Source organism: Triplophysa rosa, linkage group LG11, assembly GCF_024868665.1.
Source record: "Triplophysa rosa linkage group LG11, Trosa_1v2, whole genome shotgun sequence".
Lineage (NCBI taxonomy): Eukaryota > Metazoa > Chordata > Actinopteri > Cypriniformes > Nemacheilidae > Triplophysa > Triplophysa rosa.
This window is the reverse complement of record NC_079900.1, coordinates 1,919,078-1,937,966: the sequence shown is the minus strand read 5'-3', so window position 1 is coordinate 1,937,966 and position 18,889 is coordinate 1,919,078. Positions and strand designations below refer to the sequence as shown.

The 18,889-nt window shown below is 38.6% G+C and overlaps 1 pseudogene; it reads right to left on the bottom strand.

Annotated features, from left to right (window-relative positions):
- Positions 1 to 178: 178 nt before the first annotated feature.
- On the bottom strand, positions 179 to 12,934 carry LOC130561237 (ectonucleotide pyrophosphatase/phosphodiesterase family member 7-like; annotated as a pseudogene).
- Positions 12,935 to 18,889: the final 5,955 nt, after the last annotated feature.

Sequence of the window (18,889 nt, the reverse complement as noted above, 5' to 3'; positions counted from 1 at the left end):
GCAAACGAAAAACACACGACCCTCGACGGACACCGTCCCCGTGACGTCACACGTGACTTGGTAAAAAAGTTTTCGATTAAAAAATGGATCATGTAAGGTTGCTTTTCGTTTTAGGTGTGATTGCTGTTTTTAAAACAAAAACAAAGCTTTCTTTTCAAGACGTCTTCAAAGTTTGTATTCACAACATTTTCTTAAAAAGAGAATAGAATTCCTCAAACTAAATGTGAGCGTAAAAAGGATTCAATTAAATGTCAGCGAATACTGAATGAAATGAAATGTACGTTTTTTTGTTACGTTATCAAAAGAACTCTCATGTAGGACTACCTTGTATTTCATTTATCAAATCAATTATTTGATTTATTGTAAATGATAATTGTGTTATCAATAAAAATGTTTTTTTAAACGTTTTTGAACAGGATAAAGTTTTGAAATCTCTTTATATAGACATACGTTGTATTTTAGGGAAAAAATCAATCAAATAATTAAAAATTAAAAAATAATTTACAATACACCCACCGTTTAATTATATAACAATACAATCCTAAAACAGCAAAGTAAACAACTGGTCCATAAGCTCGATTTTCTTTATTATTGTAAAAGACAAAAATGTTTAATATATATATATTTCATATAAAGAAATGCTAAAAATAAACAAAGGCAAACACTTTAAAAACATTTTAACAGAATACAACACAAATAGTTTTAGTATTACAAATTATTTAAAAAATCTGTTTTTATTGAAAAATATGCAAGGCTTTGTTTTTTAAATATGGGGATGTCATGTGGACTTTTATTTTCATTCACGTGTGTTTGGTTCTGTGTGGATCTAAAAGACTGTTTGTTTTGTTTCAGTTTCATCAGTTTCATTGTCGTCGTCTGTGTGTGACACTGTGAAGGAAACAGAATATATGATTGACACAAATATCTAAATATCAGACACGTTGTGTGTATATTTCTGGTTATACTTGTAGGGCTGTAGTGAAATGATCATCTAGTATTATAACTATAGCATCTGTGAGATGTTCTCATACCATTGTGTAATGTAAAAACACTCCAGTAAGACATTCAATCCAGCAAACATCTCTGACCCGTTGAGATTGAGCTACTGTGTCTTTAAGATGTGTGTTATGACATTTACCCGTTTTTGTTCTTGCTTAACAAAACGACAAACACAATGACCAGGAAACCAGCCACAGCTCCCAGTCCAGTGAACGCACTGGTGAGAGTGTCAGAAGAGATTTTACCTGAAACACACACACACGAGTGAGCTATTATAATGAGTGTTACATTAACAGGAAATACATCAACACATGAAAGAAAACAGTGCTTTTTAATGATGTCATTGGCTCTTTAAGATGCATAACAGATTGTTTTCAAAGTGTTTATGATTCTGTAATGTAGATCTAGTAAATCGAGTGGTTCAAGTGTTTCCACTCATATTTCGTCTCATTAAACAAGAAGATTGAGATGGTCTCCCCTTCTGGATGTGCTGAGGAGGTCAGCATGTGTCGGGTGATGTCCAGGTTGCCGTCATTGGGTTCAGGGGTGATTCCCATCAGGTGACACATTAGCGGATAGATGTTCACCGTCTCAAACGGCCCCACCTCCTTCTGGAAGTCTGGACCCACTGCCCAGAAAAACCGATATATTGGCCGCTGTACAGTATCTAAATATTAATATAAAATTCCATAAGACTGAAACAAAAGGCAAAAAGTGGACAACTGCTTTCATTTGAAAACATTCACCGCAGAAAACAAGGTCACCATTAGTTCTCCTTTTTCCCCTGAAAATCATGTACCACGCCTACTTTACACTAGTTCACCATTCTTTTACCTTCAAACTTTTCTGGTATATTTAATAAACATATTATAGATAGCCACATGTCTAACAGGTCTCAAGACAGAAAGCATTCAGACAGCAGTCTGATTCAAACAATATGCTTTTGTTTCTATAATTTACACATCATAAATACTGTATCTACTGTACATAATGTACCTTCATCAGCAATGTTTTGATAATAGCAGTGAGTGAATGATCACGACAGAAAGACTGTACTGTACTGTATTTTAACTGCGAGCAGCGTGCAGATGAAGTAGTTTAACCAGAGGAAATGATTTAAGATTTAACGGCTTTAATATATCGGCACACATTTTATTATCGGCCGATACCGATAACATTAAAAATGACCATTTATTGGCCGATAATTTATCGTGCATCCCTAATTCAAAGTCAAAGAACAAAGAAATAACATTTCAATAATATTGCTTTATTTTGGGAATATCTTTTTTCTTCAGAATATGCCTTATTCCAACAAGGACTTTGCATATAAGGCGCTTTAAAGGGATAGTTCACCCAAAAATGAAAATTCTGTCAATTAAATCTTCCGTTCTGGGGCATCATTAACTACCATAGTAGGAAAAACTAAAATGGTAGTCAAAGGTGCCCCAGAACTGTTTGCTTTCCTGCATTCTTCAAAATATCTCATTTTGTGTTCAACAGAACCAATAAAAAATACAATATTTTGTTTCTACTATAGTCGTCAATGATGTCTGAGAACTGAAAATTGCCAACATTCCTCCAAATATCTTTCTTTGTGTTAAAAAAATGTATACAGGTTTGGAACAACTTGAGGGTGAGTAAATGATGACAGAATTGTCATTTTTGGGTGAACTGTCCCTTTAAAGGGTCCAATGCTATAACACAAACAAACAGCAGAGGGCACCAGAGATTGGATGATTTCTCTCATCCTGAAAGCTTTGGCTTGTGGGTGCAGTCTAACTTTTGAGGCTCCTTTATAGAGCTGTTACAACTTTAAGTTATGAGATTGGTTTAGTGTAGTGTCATGTACGGGTAAAAAAGAGTTTGAGATACTGGAGAAAACATTGTTTTCTGACATGGTTGCTGTTCTTTTTTTTCACGTTCTTTCCAGATATACAGAATGACATATAACGAATAAGCAAATAGATCAAACCATCTTCTTTCGTCAGAGATTAATACAAGTAGCAAAAGCACCGCAGTCATAAAATAAAACATAGACATATATAAAACAGACATATATAAAACAAGAAAAATGAATAACAATATAACACAATTAAATAAAAAATCAAATAATGAAGAATGGGCATTCAATTACAAAAGGTTGAAAAGCTTCAAAACTCTTTTCGGTTCTGTTTGGTTGCAGCACTTGTAGATCTGACCTACGACACGTGTGGGTCAGAGGTCAACAGAAGCAAAAGGCTGTGTATACTTTTGACCTGACCTCCCGTGTTGTCATAGGAACAGAATATTGATTGAGCAGCGCAAGTTTCAAGAATTGTTGTATACATTAGATGTCAATAATTGATTTTCTGAGTCAACAGCCTATTGTGTGCTTGTTTTTCCTGTAAGTAGATTGACATAATTCTTGCCTTTTAGACTTTGACTTTATTAACTTTCAGAAACATGTGAGATTCGCCTCCAAAGAGAGCAGTGAACTAATTACAGATGGTGACCTTCATCTCCTAACTAAAATGCTGACGCACACCGAAAACACATCTCTCTGCCTTTATCTATACTGTACATGCATTCTAATTCAATCAAGCTCAATTTTCATGCTGTTCAATCAAATGAAACCTTCCTAATCTAGTTTCTATTAAAGGGAAAGTTCATCCAAAAATGAAAATTCTGTCGTTTACTCAAGCTCATGTAATTTCATACCTGTATAAATGACTTTGTTTATGATGAACAGAAAGAAAGTGCAAAGTACGATCACTTTTATTTTATTTTATTTTATTATTTTATGTAATTAAAGTGTTTTATTGGTACTTTTCTGCTGTGAATAATATATCTCACTGCCAGAATATTATTTTTATTGTGTGTAATAAAACGTTTTTTTATCCATTACTTCTACATGGTGTACTTTTCTATAATAATTGATACAACATATATTATTAAGCATAAATAAATATGCAGTGAAATGACACATTTTAAACAAATATATTTAGCACGAAATGTGTTCTGATGATGCAGTATTACAGTAACGCTCACTGTAATGCTGATGGGGATGATGGGTAATATTCTGTTGTTGTTGGAGTAATGCAGGTGCGCAGGCATGTCCTCTTTCTTACAGACGTGTCGATGCGGGTGAGCGCCCTTCAGGGCGTTGTACACCTTATCGATACTTCCCTCTTTAGGAAGCAACCTTCCTGCCGGCCCGAGGTCCACAATATGAAAGGCCAGATCTCTGAAGGAGAAGCCGGGAATCTTGGAGAGAAGAGGAGGATTTCTTTCACCAGTCCGTTCCGGTAAACGGTGCTCATGCCGTGATCGGCTGTGATGATGATGTCCAGACGGTCCCTCAGGCCGTGTCTTTCTGCGGAGCTGCGCAGGTAGCCGATGGTCCGGTCCACCTGCTTGACCATCTCTCTGCGCTCAGGTGAGTCTGGACCGTACTTGTGTCCTGTGCCGTCAGGCTCTCCAAAGTACACGAAGTCAAGGTCCCCATAACCTTGTCCGCATTGTCCCTCCAGGCTGTTTCATTGCTGTCATTGTGCTTTTGGGCTCTACTTCTCTCTCGAAGACGCGCTCGCCTTGATAAATTGATGCTGTTCCGGGAAAGTGAAGAGAACCAGTTTTCAGAAAAATCATAATGTTAGAGCAACTTCCTGTTAGTTACTATACTGACGAATTGATGAAATGAGAAACTCCCATCGGTATGGAAACACAAGTGGTCACAGGAGACACATTTAACAGCGGATGTAAACGGCGATGTGTCTCACCTGACCACCTGTGATCGAATCACATGAAATGCATCTTCAGACCATCTGTAAACCGGGTCGCACTTTCATCTGTAACCCAATTTGTGAGCTGTAAATAATTGGTTTGACTCATTTGGTGCAGTTAATTTGCTTAAATCCTGTGTGTGTATCTGGTTCTATCTGTAGAGATTACTCAAGGAAATGAAATGAGGCAATGAAAATGAATCAACGCTAAGTGATTCTGATCATTAACAGATGGCGTACTTGAGGGAAATAAGCGTAATGCAAGACAGAAAGTCAGTCTGAAGTCGCATGCTTTAACCAGCTCGTGAAACATCACGTATGACATATTCAAAGCCTTCTAAAATCATACGTTTTCTTAGGGTAAGAAAAAAAGCAAGTTTAAGCATTTAATCGCTGAAAATTGTCCACTTAACAGCAGAATGAATATGATGCCTTTAAAACATGAGAAGCACATGCTGTTTTGCATTTTTAAAATCAAACCTTGCATGTCATGTTTATTTATACACAGATATGAACGAGGTTTGCTGAGCTGCTGTGAGGGAACATTTTTCAAATGTATAGAACAAAATTCATAGTAATCATTTATATTAAACACTTTTTTTATAATAAAGTACTTTTTTTTCAGCACCACTATTTATAGTATAGAAAGATTTACATAATACGTTTTTGGAAGCACTTTACAGTTAGGTTCTGATAACATTAGTTCATGCAATAAAATAAGAATAATTATTTATAATTTATTTTTACGCAATTGTTGATCGAAATTTAGCATTAGTTTTTGTCTACATTTAAATATTTCTCATTTCAAATGTTAATGTATGTAAATGAGCTTGAATTAACAATGAGAAACTATTGATTGATTGATTGATTGATTGATTGATTGATTGATTAATTACCTGTCTCTGAGCTGTCACTCATATAGGCAGATTCCTGTTGTCCCACCAGTCATTGACAAACAGAGAATTATAATATGACTTCTTTTCCAATGAGCTGGTGTCAAACCACATGTTGTGAATTACACCGTGTGTGTGTGTGTGTTCATGTTTGTATATCCCGGTGGGGACCTAAACCTGAATGCACACCAACACATGGGGACTCGTGTCACCGTGGGGACCAAAATTGAGGTCCCCATGGGCACAAAAGCTTATAAAATGTACAGAACAATATTTTTTTTTAATCTAAAAATGCAAAAAGTGTTCTATGATCTTTAGGTTTAGGGATAGGGATAGAATATACAGTTTGTACAGTATAAAAAACATTACGCCTATGGACTGTCCCCACGGAGATAGTAACCAGGACATGTGTGTGGTGTGTTGTGTGTGTGTGTGTGTGTGTGTGTGTGTGTCTATGTCTATGTGTGTTAGTACGTGTGCATATTGTGTGCGTGGAGTGTTTTGTATGTGGGTATGTCTGTCTTCTGTGTTTTCACCTTTTTCTTGTTTTTACAGCTATAAATTTAATTGTTTTGCTTATAGTCAATATGTCTCATGTACAGCTGCTTTGTAACAATGCAAATTGTAAAAAGTGCAATATAAATAAAGTTGAGTTGAGTATTGTAAATCCTTGTACATCCACCGTCCTTGATCTGCACTTACTGTTACATTCAAATGACATTTCTTCATCATTTGAGTTGTATCAGATTTGTATTTTTTGTGTTTATGAGATTTTTTAAAGTGATTCCAGATTTGCTGCATCTACACAGCAAGATGACATCATCCTCATATCTCATTTGTTTCTCTTAAGACTGTTAAAGTCACTCTATAGGAAATGTTACTACTATTTACAGAATTTTCACACATGTGAATGTATCTTTATTTATCGAATAAATCGTGTAATTAATCGTTATAATTGTCAACGCCTTTAAACAGACAATTAATCGGCATCGACAATTAATCGTCAGCCTAATTTCATTACCCGGGACAGCCCTAAATGTCAGTATAAACACCCTTTAAAACCAATGAAAAATATTCTATGTGAGATGTATAATATTTCCATAGTCACGCTCGCATGCACAGTTAGTTGTTGTGTTTTATAAAGCCAGGTGTGATGGTTTACCTGTCAGGATGGTGAAGTGTGTGGGGCTGGTGACGTCAGGGTCACGTATGTGGCTTGACCCCTTCCCTCGTCGTGGCATCCAGGTGCGGCGTGTCCACGTCTCGGTCGTAATCCCACCTGAATCGAACGAGACGAGCAGCACTTTGTATCCGATGCCCGGCGTGCGCGGTCGGGGAGAGCATGCGTCTGCGTCTGCGTCTGCGTCTGCGTCTGCGTCTGCGTCTGCGCACACAAACACAGGTAGAGCCCTGCTATCCACATCATGACCAAATCACAGACAGATCTCACGACGCCAGGAGAAAACTGAGATGTCTCTTTCTCTGGATGATCGAACCTTGATCCCACAGGCCAATGTTTCATCCGCTTTTACTTCAGCTCATATCTGTCAGAAGTTATTGCATGATTACTCGTTTGTAGATGTTTGCTTTTTCTGTAAAAGTGTTGAAAAAAAAGGTTGCCACTGCGATACCGACAGGTTTGGAAAATGCTTTGATATTCAGCGTTAGACTTTTAACATGTTGGTGATCATGAAAGCATCGGTCAGTGCTTTTATTAGTGTTGACCGCAGAGGACTGAAGAGTTCGAGGACGTCTTACTGTAACTGTTCATTTAGTTAATGACCTTTCACACTCATCCAAGGCTGTCGCTGTTGACTTTGTCCTTGATCGTAGTTTACGAGCAATTATCTAATCAATGTGAAGATAAAGAATTTCATCTATAAGCTTATTTACTGGAAAGCTTCATTTAAACTTTAAAATGAACGACAGACGTCAACCTTTGTGTTCGGATGTGTGAACATGTTCATTTGGTTTCTCTGATTCTGACCATGTTATTTAAATCCATCAATGTCGGATGTTCCTTTGTAACTGAATATCTATTTGAGTTGTGCTTGTTTCACAATCATACGTATAGTTTCACATTACAAACTAAAAGTAGTATTCCATGTGCAGTCTGAGAGGTGTTATTGCAAAATGACCAACCTCACACCCGTCTTATATTTGTATATGTACACATTTAAATATGTTTTACAGTCGTTGTTTTTGGTTTCGGGTTTATACGCTAGTTTAACACACAGTGCAGTTCACATTTGCAACAGAAGGGGGCGCTCAAATGCAGCACAAAGAAGCAACGTAAATATTTCATACAGATTAAGCTTATTATAATAACCACATGCTAACTCTACATAAATACTCTAATTTTACTTTATTTATGAATCTTTTTTTATATAAGATGGAAGATTTTGTTAAGTTTAGCTCATATCTGGTGACAATTTTGTGCACATGTCACATATTCACAAACACACACACACACACACACACACATGTACACATTGCTACCTGACTAGTCTAAAATCAACAAAAGCTGGTGTGAACTATAACTATAAAGCCTCTGATGTATTTTTGTCTTTAAGGACAAAGAATGGAGAGACTGGGCAGAAACAGGGCTGAAGGTTGTGAGTTGAAGTGATGGAGAGTGTGATTGACAGAAGATTGTGCATTAGTGATGTTCATCTCGAACTTCTTTGATCATGTACATTCTGTATTAAAACCTTTGAAAGAGTTTAGGACACAAAATTGATATATTCTAAGTTGTCAGAGCATAAATGTCATTGCTCATACACTGCTCTTTCGTAGCTCTGGAAACGTTTTGAAGTTGCTTGTTATGTTTTGTTTGTTTTGGATGTACAGTTGTAGCACAAGTGTAAAACACAAGTGCAGATCATCACGTGAATAGGCAGGTAACTGACAAAGGACATTAATGGCACAGATGGATAAATTAGAGCCATATTTTTTTAACCTAAATTAGTTTTAATTTTTCTAAGTTCTGCGTTTTTTTTTACTATACAATAGTAATATATTTGTCCACATAAAAATACTGTAGTATACTATAGTATTGATTCCTATAGTAAACTGCAATAAAAGTCCTTTTTTTAACCTTACCTTACAATAGTATACTACAGTTTTTTTACAGTTTATAAATTTACTACAAGGGTACTGCAATTATCTGTAGCAAATGCTATAGTACACTGCAGTATATTTGTGTTCAGGTTAACGGGACTTTTATTTTGTCGCGAAGTCGAGTTGAGTTTTGCTGTGGTTGACTGTAGCTTTACTCAAACAGTGAAATGCTTGTGAAATAAACTCTCAGAGCAACTCTGGATTCATGTGTTCATGTCCTCATACAGTGAGCCGCAGACAAATACACGACTGTCACGCGTGTCGTATGTTAAACTCATTCACTTCAGGCAGACCAGCCAGATGACACATGTAAACAGCAGGATTGTGCGTCCGCGAGTCCGCATTTAGTTATATGGAATCAATGCAGGCGGAAAACGAAAAATAGACAAAAACTAAGTAAAATATTGGTGCGCCATTGATTAACGTCACACACAAACAAGCAAAACGACAAACGCGCTTCACACAAACACGCTGCTCTGTCTAATGCACCTGACAAACTGTATCGCACACGTGCTACACTAGTACATTTATTCTTCGCACAGACTGATTTCTTCGTAGCACGTGTACAGCCCTGACTACGATAATGCATAAAGACATCAATTTAAAGGTCTGGTGTGTCGTTTTTTGGATGATCGATTGACAGAAATGCAATATAATATACATAACTATGTCTTCAGAGGTGTATAAAGATCTTACATAATGAAGCGTTATGCTTTTATTATCTTAGAATCAGCTATTTCTATCTACAAACATCGCGGGTCGCCTTACATTGAATGTTGTTGACATGTCGCCATATTTTTACAGTAGCCCTAAACAAACGAACAGAACGCGTTTCGTAAAGTGTTGTCTCATTCGGGAAAGAAGCAACAACGTGACGACATCTTAATCCTCTCTCAGCCTCCGTAGCGCTTCGAAAAGGAGGGGGGAGTGGTGGACAGAGCCGTTGGTTGCAATTCGCAACCTCATCACTAGATGCCGCTAAAAAAATACACACAGCACCTTTAATCTCTTCCATGCGTTTTTTTTCAGACCTTGAGGCTTTGACCTCCAAAGGTTTCTGTAGTTGGTATGGTGATAAGTTCTGTTTGATGGCAAAAACTGATATTCCTAAAAATAAAATATGAGAGAGATCAGAAATGAACGTACTTTTTTCCTCCAGCGTCCTCAGTAAACTGTTTAAATGACTCCAGATAATTGCTATAAAATGAACTGAAAGTGACTTTAACCTTATAGAAACCTCCACCTGTGTTACCTGCCCTCAGCAGCTCTACAGCAAAGTCACAGACACACACACGCGCGCACACACACGCACACACACACTTTATCTTGACACTGAGCACCAGGGAATACCTCCTAGTGAGACGAGAGCAGCTGTGTGTGTGTGTTATAATAATCGCACTGCAAAGACCAATTTCTCACAATGTTATAATCCTGCACTCTCTCTCCCTCAGTGCTGCAGATAAGCTAAGAAGTTAATGTGTGTGTGTGTGTGTGTGTGTGTGTGTGTGTGTGTGTGTGTGTGTGTGTGTGTGTGCGTGCGTGTGTGTGTGTGTGTGAATGAGAGAGAGCATTTAAAGGGGTAGTTTAACCAAAACGAGCATTTTCATTTGCTTACCCTTTTGTTATCAGACGTGTGACTTTCTTCAGTGGCACACAGAGATGCAGAAGGTTCATTCGTCTTTTAAATAAATTGAGGTGAATGGTGAATAGGAAAAAATAAATGAAAAAAAAACACACACCAATGAAGGACTTTTACACCAGTCTGTCCATTCCATTTAAAGCCTTTTCTAAGCCATACGATAGATTTTTCTTTATTTACAAATACAAATGTCATTATTTATTGATAATCTTCCCTAGCTCTGTGTTCAATTCAAGTTTGCTGTGACCCGTGACAGGTGAGAACCAGTGGTGTTCTCCGTCACTAACATCAGTCCAGATACACGGGTCTTTTGGGCTGCTTTTGTAGTTGGCATTCACTTGCATTGCATTGCATTTTAAGATTTTTGTTTTGTGCTTGAGAATGAAGAAAGATGACACGGGTGTCTCAATGCCATGAGGGTAAGCACATGACAGAAGCTTTATTTTACCTCACTGAAGACTGTGTTTGTTCTGATGAACACAGAGAGAGATATTTGGAAGAATGCGTATAACCAGATCTCAGCCCCCATTGACTCCCATAGTAGGAAAAATTACTTTATCATTATTTTTATTCTGTTGAACACAAAAGACGACATTGTGAAGAATGTTGGACAGCAAACAGTTCTGGGGCACTTTTGACTACCTTTGTTTTTTTCCTACTATGGGAGTCAATGGGGGTCAAGATCTGTCTGGTTATAAGCATTCTTCCAAATATCTTTCTCTGTGTTCACTCTCACTGTATGGTTTTTTATCTCATGATAATGATATAGCCGAGGCTGACCTGTGTGTGTGTGTGTGTGTGTGTGTGTGTGTGTGTGTGTGTGAATCTTTCCTTCTCTGATCCAAACTATTGGAAATCAATAGCGGAGGAATCAGCCAATCAGACTCCGTTACTGTCACCACCCACCGCGCGGCCTGTTTTATTTATTCTCTCTCTCGCTCGCTCACATTGTGTGTGTTTGTTTTACAGTCAGATGCTGATCACTCACTTTCTCCCGCTGTCACTTCAAAGGTCAGAGGTCACCCGTGCCAGCAATGTACATGCGTGACCGGCGCGTGTAGAAAGGTCGAGGGTGTAAAGAACGAAGAGTTTATTTTTAGCTGTAGGCAGGTCGAGGAAAACCGGTAGGAATCGATCTGTTTACAGCAGGGTCACGAGTAAAGAGTGACCTCTAACAGAACACAGACGCTCCGACATCACCGTGCAACAGACAGGAATCGTTTGGATCAAAGCGCTCTTGCTTGCGTTACGCATAGAGCGCCGTCACGTTTGTGTTCAGGCGTTCTGGAGAGTGCAGGTACACGCATTTGCGTAGAGGGTGTTTCCCGAATATCAACCTGGAAAAAAGAAAGTAAAAGAACAGACGAAGGTGAAACGGATGAGGTGAAAATGTTTTATTTCATTGAACGTCGTGATGGATGTTAAGACGCGTTTGACAGCGAAGTAAGAGAAGGACATGCAGTCAGAAGATGCGGTTCACTTTTGAGACAGTCGAGCACATCCGCAGAGACACAAGCGGCTCTGTTTCCAAACCAAGGACTCTCGGCTCTCAAGAGACATTTAAAGGCAAAAAGCCGAACAGAGAATTCAAAGTGTGAGATGAGTTTGAGCTACAGATGGACATCAAGGACAGAAAGGAATTAAAGAAGCAACAAAAAAGTCCCACGTTTCTTTTTTCCGGTTTGAAGAGTGTCTGGTGACATTACGTTTATTGTTTCTTTCCCGGACAAGGACGATGCGCCGTTCACGGAATTCGACTTTAGAGGAACGTACATACACCTGAGGAGAGAGAGAGAGAGAGAGAGAGAGAGTGAGAGAGAGAGAGAGAGTTTACTCTAGTGTTCGAGGTTGCTTTAGATATGGGTGGTACAAAAAAAAGGTGCTTCAAAAGGTTATTCGATGCCAACTAAGAACCTTTTGGTTCCATAAAGAACCTTTAACATCTGAAGAACCTCAGATTATAAAAAAGTAAGAAAGAGATGCTTCTTTGAAGAACCTGAATGGTTCTCCCATGTCATCGCTGTGAAGAACCTTTTAAGCATCTTTATTTTTAAGAGCGTTTGATCAAAGTCCTTTTTGAGGATCACAGTAATGAAATGAACACAAATATATACTGTATGTGTAGCAATTTGACATCGGGTTTTGTTTCAGGTTCTCTTTCTGTTTTACGACTCAAATGTCTTCAAAAGTGTGAAACCAATCTGTGCGTCAGGCGTCTTGTTTTATACATTTTCCGTTTCTCGTTGTTCTTTGTGAATGGAACTCAATCCCCCAGCATTATTTTTCCCTCGTATTTCTTTATTCGCAGAACAAGGAGTACTTCAAGGCCTTTCAATAAAGTCAAAGTGTCGCACTGTAAAGAGCACATGTTCAGCCCAGAGAGAGAGAGCTTTCTGTTGGCTCCTCCCATTGGGACTCTCAATGAAGAACAACAAGCGCTCGGATGAGTTTTCCCGGCGGGCTCGTCCCCGCAGCCGTTCTCTTGCTCTGTCTTTGATGGCGACCTTGAGTCCTGCTGCCATTTCGAAAGCCTCTTTATATCTGACTGGAAAACGCCGACGTTGTTTCCGCATCTCTGTGAGGCTCAGTTGAGTGGAGAAGCGTTGTCTTCATCCAGATATTTAACATAAAACAACATTGAATGTCTTTGGAGAGAGAGAGAAAATGTTTGTCAGTTTTTTTTTGACTAATTGCTAATCGTGCATATCTGGTTTAATATGACACCATCTCCTTATCTTGTAAAGCTGTTTTGAAACAATGCAACATTATAAGAAACCTCTATACAGGTCAATTTGAGTTAAATTCGTAATATCGGATGTTTAAAATAGTGTACTCGAGGTCTTGGTCTCAAGAACATTTTTGGATGTTCTCTGTCCCGTCTCGGTCTCAGACTTGGTTTTTATTTTTATCAGGGTCATCGAACACTTACGAAACAACACAACAGAGCTGTTCTGGGGTCAGAGGACAAAAGCTGACCACACATCTACAGGTCAAAATGAACCAGCAGACAGATCGACTTTGCAGGACGTTAAGCGAGCTTTTACAATGCCACGCATGCACACATGCGTCTTTAAACCCAAACCTGATGTGTTCGCTGATTTAATTCTTCATTTCTTTCCGGAGAAACGTCATTCATCTGCTTTCTGCTGTCGTCGTGGATCAGGCATTACAATAGCACAAAGACGTCACATCTTGTCAAGGTACGGTCCAATCACACCTGAGAGACAGAAGCCGAGAGACCGACTTTGAGAAGAGGTCACCTTTTAAATGTTATGGTGCGAAATTGCCGCAAAGTTCATTTTTTCACTCCGCGGGAATCCCCGGGGGGGGGGGGGTGAGGATACGCCCCAGCGCTTTATATTAATGGCGACTTTGGAACTCCTATCGCTGATTCTCAGGGTTACAGCCCCCCGGGCGCCTCTGAGAGGAATCGAGTAGGAAAGACGGCATAACCAAAGACAGCGCGAGGCGGTAAAAAATCCATTCTCCCCCGCCGTCCGCCTTTCCTGGTCACCAGGGTCCCTCTCTCGCTCTCCCACTCAAGGTGAACCGAGCACGGGGTCCGTCAGCGCTGACCCCATCACTAATGATTTCAAATGATGGTCTCGCGGTGGAAACAATAACGCCGTCACCCCCGTCTCTCTCCGTCAGAGAGGGCACCTTTATCCATCGGCAGGTTGCCATGACGCCCGCGGGGAGAGAGAAAACAAGCGTGCTGCGATCAAGGGCTCGAACGGCCCTCGGCCTGTGTGGAGGGCACCATTCATTAAACACCACCGTCATCTTCATTATACGGCTTTAATTTGTGACATGAACTGGACGATGTCCTGACCGCACGTCCACCAGCGCTGGTCATCTGATGTGAAGCTTCTCTTTCAATCTCTCTCTCTCTCAAAGTGTTTTTCAGCCGAAAGATGTTAATGAATTGTTTATTGTAAATGCTAATTATGAGGCATATCTCGGTTCTCTCTCTCTCTGGTTTTGTGTAAATTGTGGTAATGTTCACTTGAGGAGCGTGGAGCAGGTGTGGTAGTTGTTATGGAAACTAGAGAGAAATTCACTTTTGCTTCCTTTATTTCTTCTTTCTTCCCCCGTATTCAAGATTCAGATGTCTTTGTTATTATGGCGCAAAGCAGAAGAACATTACATATGCACATATTTACACACGGTCGGACACTCGTGATTGAAATAAAAACATGTCAGAAATACTAATATGAAGGTTGGTTGTAATGGTCACCCTTCATATATTTTCCGGCGTGTCTCTGTATCATTGCTGTTGGACGTCACCGCAGTTTTGAGTTCATCCAACTTCTCATCTCGCTGTATGAACGAAACTTTGTCTCTTTGTAGTTTCTGATGAAAGTCTTTGCGCTGTCAGAAAGTGTTTTTCTGATGTATAGTTGTCAAAAAGTGTCGTTTTTATGTTGTTTTCTGGTGGCCACATCTTGGTTAAGTGTTTGTTTGACAAGTAGGCGATGGAAGAATTGTGCGTCATCTGAAACGGTAAGACAGTCCTGTGTGTGATTCACGATCTGTGTATCGATGCTTTTCTGGTGGACCTGGAATGTAAAGGTTCTTGTCTCAGAAGGAAGGAATGCGGAAGAACTGAGAAAAGTGAGCATGTGAGTGTGTACTGAGAGGTCATGCCCTCAGTGTGTGTGTCTGCATAAGGATGTTCTAATCAGACACGGTGAGTGATTTAACCTTCCTGACCTGCCTTTAACCTGCCCGTCTCTCTGTCCGCACACACACACACACACGCACGCACGCACACACGCACGCACGCACACACACACACACACGCACGCACGCCCACGCACGCACGCACACACACGCACGCACGCACGCACACACGCACGCACACACACGCACACACACACGCACGCACGCACACACGCACGCACGCACGCACACGCACGCACGCACACACACACATGCACACGCACGCACACACACACACACACACACACACACACGCACACACACACACACTTTATGCTGTCTCTCTGCACACACACACAAATGTAATCCTGGTTTGTCAGTAATCCCTGTCGGTCTCATCTCTGTTTGGCTGTTAATGGCCGGGGCACAACACCACACAATCTGGCCGTGAGAAATTAATTTCACACCGTGTTCAGACTGCTGTGAGATCAGTGTAGCGTGTGTTTGAAAGCACGTGTGACTCTGTCTGACTCTGTGAATACAACATTATACCTGACAGACTCTATTACACGAGTCACAGTCCTCAGAAAATGTTCAGCTGCAGACGGTCTGTGTGTGTGATCTGAGAGAGAGAACACACATCAACAGTCTGTTAGCATCACACACACACACCGTCTGAAATGATGGGGTGTCTGTCTAAAGAGAGACCCCTTCTGAAGGACAAGCTCATTAGATGTCTTGATTCTCTGTCTCACACACACACTTCATAAACTATTTTAAATGACAAAGCAGATGAAATAATAAAAAAGTGGGTTTTGTAGCATTTTTATCTCGCGACCGGTTTATTTCTGCTTCATATCAAATCAGTAACTTGTCTTGACATTGTTATTGTTTAAAAGTTCATTTGCACTTGTAATCTTTAATCAACCCCCCCCCTCGAAACGACCTCTCTTCACTTCTGGTCACGAGGAATGGCCCGAGGGCGGGGCTGCAATGACTGACAGATTGCAAACTGGATTACAAATCTGACTCCATTTTGTTGGCAACACCCAATTTTTAACACGCCAATCAGTACTCGATGAACGAAATCAAGTCCCGCCCTACATTTTCCCCTCATTTCAGAAGTTGTTTCACTCGGATATACCTGTACCTGTGATATACCTGATTCTAGTTTTGTATATTAGTACTACTTACTGTAAAAATAATTCATTGGTGCATTGGAAATACCTCCTATTTCATTCAAAGGCTCGAACCTATAAAATGGTATATAATATTTTAAGACTTTATGATAGGTATCATAGCAACTGGATACGCTATTCCAGCTTGGAAATGGACCAAAAAACAGTAAATAATATGAAAACAGGAAAATTATATTATAGATAAGATGTTGTGATATTACTATAAAATGGATCAGAAAAAATAAATAATATAAAACAGGAAAATTATAGTATAGACAAGAATTTGAGATAATACCATAATATGGAGAAGGAAAAAGTAAATAATTTAAAAACAGGAAAATGATGTTATAGATAAGAATTTGCGATAATACCATAAAATGCATCAGAAAAAGTAAATGATATAATTATAATATAAGAATATAAGAATTTGCAATCAAATAGAAATGCTAAATTTATCCACCGATACCGATTACACTTATTCAGTTTGATATCTGCCGATATATGTATTAATATTGATCCTTACACTGGTGACGTTTCTAAACATTTTCTATACACAGAGCACAAATTCATAGCTTTTTTCTGTCCGCTTTTGATTGACAGGACATATCCGCCCTGATCATCGGCTGTTTTTATTGGCCGATATATCGGTGCATCTCTACCATAAAATATACATTATCATTACTGAGATAAAAGTCTTATCTTGTATATTGCTTTGTGTTAATGGTGGAGGTTATGACAACTTTTCATACGCAATAAAAGGTTTTGTGTTTTAAATTCTGTGTGGCTCTCTGTTGAAAATGGTGTGGGGTCTGTAATGATCCTGTGACCTTGAGCTCATTCAGACCGTCTGAATCGAAGCATACTGTAATTTTATACATGCAGAGATTATTGCTCACTTTTCCTGACATAGACACAACACGAGTTTCCGTGGCTAGTGTTTCTGAAAGCGATAGTCTGTCTGTAGTCTGGTATTATTTTTCTGTCTGTGTGTTGTGTTAAGGGAGTGAATTCCTTAATGGGTTTGCTTGTATTGGGCAGAAGCACTTCTCTGATCGGACGTGGCGTATCTCTGACAGCTCGTCTAATTGTTCTGGAAATCAGAAAGTTCAGCGTCCAGGTTTTGTTGCAGCGCGTGGCGTTCCGACAGGTGCTGTTGAATATTCATCCGTTGAAAGGTTTTCCTGACCGTAATCAAGCTCAATATGCTCCGGCCCTGCGTCTGTCAATCACACACGCCCCAAATGAGCCACATCGCTCTCTGGCCATGAAAATTCATAAAACACAGAGACTATTTTTCACCCCAATCCAATGAAGGGCAGAAGAGATTCGCAAGTCTCTTTTGAACAATATAGTTTTTTTGCCTAAATGTTTTTAGTAATTACAAAAAAAAAGTGTAATTGCTGGTGGTCTGTGTGTGCTGATTTATGGTTATTAAATATTCAGATCAAGAGTCATTTTTTAGAAATTACAAGCACTAAAAACTCACATTCAACACATTGTGTTTTGATTGTGTGACCTATACTAATCTTTTAATGCAAGTACACATACACTACATTGCTGTGGTTACATTGATTGATCATTTCCTTCATTCATTCAATCATTACATTATTCATTCATTCATTCGATCATTCAATAATTAGATCATTCATTCGATCATTAAATTTTTCATTCATTCATTCGTTCATGAAATTATTTGATCATTCATTCATTCGATCATAAAATTTTTAATTCATTCATTCGTTCATTCAATTATTCGATCATGAAATTATTCGATCATTCATGCATTCGATCATGAAATTATTCGATCATGAAATTATTCGATCATTCATGCATTCGATCATGAAATTATTCGATCATTAAATCATTCAATTATTCATTGATTAATAAGTTAATTCAATTATTCGATCATCCATTCATTCGATCATGAATTATTCGATCATTCATTGATTCGTTCATTCAATTATTCAATCATGAAATTATTCGGTCATTCATTCATTCGATCATTAAATCATTCAATTATTCATTCATTAATAAGTTCATTCAATTATTTAATCATTCAATTATTCTATCATTTAATTATTTGATATTCATTCGATCATTTGATTTCTTCAGTCATTTATTCATTTAATCAATAGAGTATTTCGATCATTTATGCAGTCATTCATTTAGTCTGTCATTAGATGTGTTCAGTCATTAGATTCATTCGTTCATTATTTTTGTTTGTTCATTCATTCAATCATTTGATCAATGGGTTCTTTCAATCACTCATGCAGTCATTCATAATTTGTATCATTCAATTTTTTCGATCGTTAGATTTTTTGGTTCGTACGATTCGTTTGGGCTTTAAATTCATTTGATCATTAGACTCATTTGATAATTGGATTCATTAGATCGTAAATTTTTTAAAACATTAGATTCATTCACTCACTCCCTTGATCATCTGATTCGTTCATGACTTAAAATCTTTGAAAGACATTTCAACGTTTTGTTTAAGATGTTTGGTAGCATGTAGATTAGTTATGCTGAGTTGTACGTTCAGTTTATGTATAATTTCACAATCAGTTGTCCATAAAGTCTTATTCAGCATAAGTCATAATATGAATCAGACATTCTGTGCAGAGTCAGAAGAGCGACTTC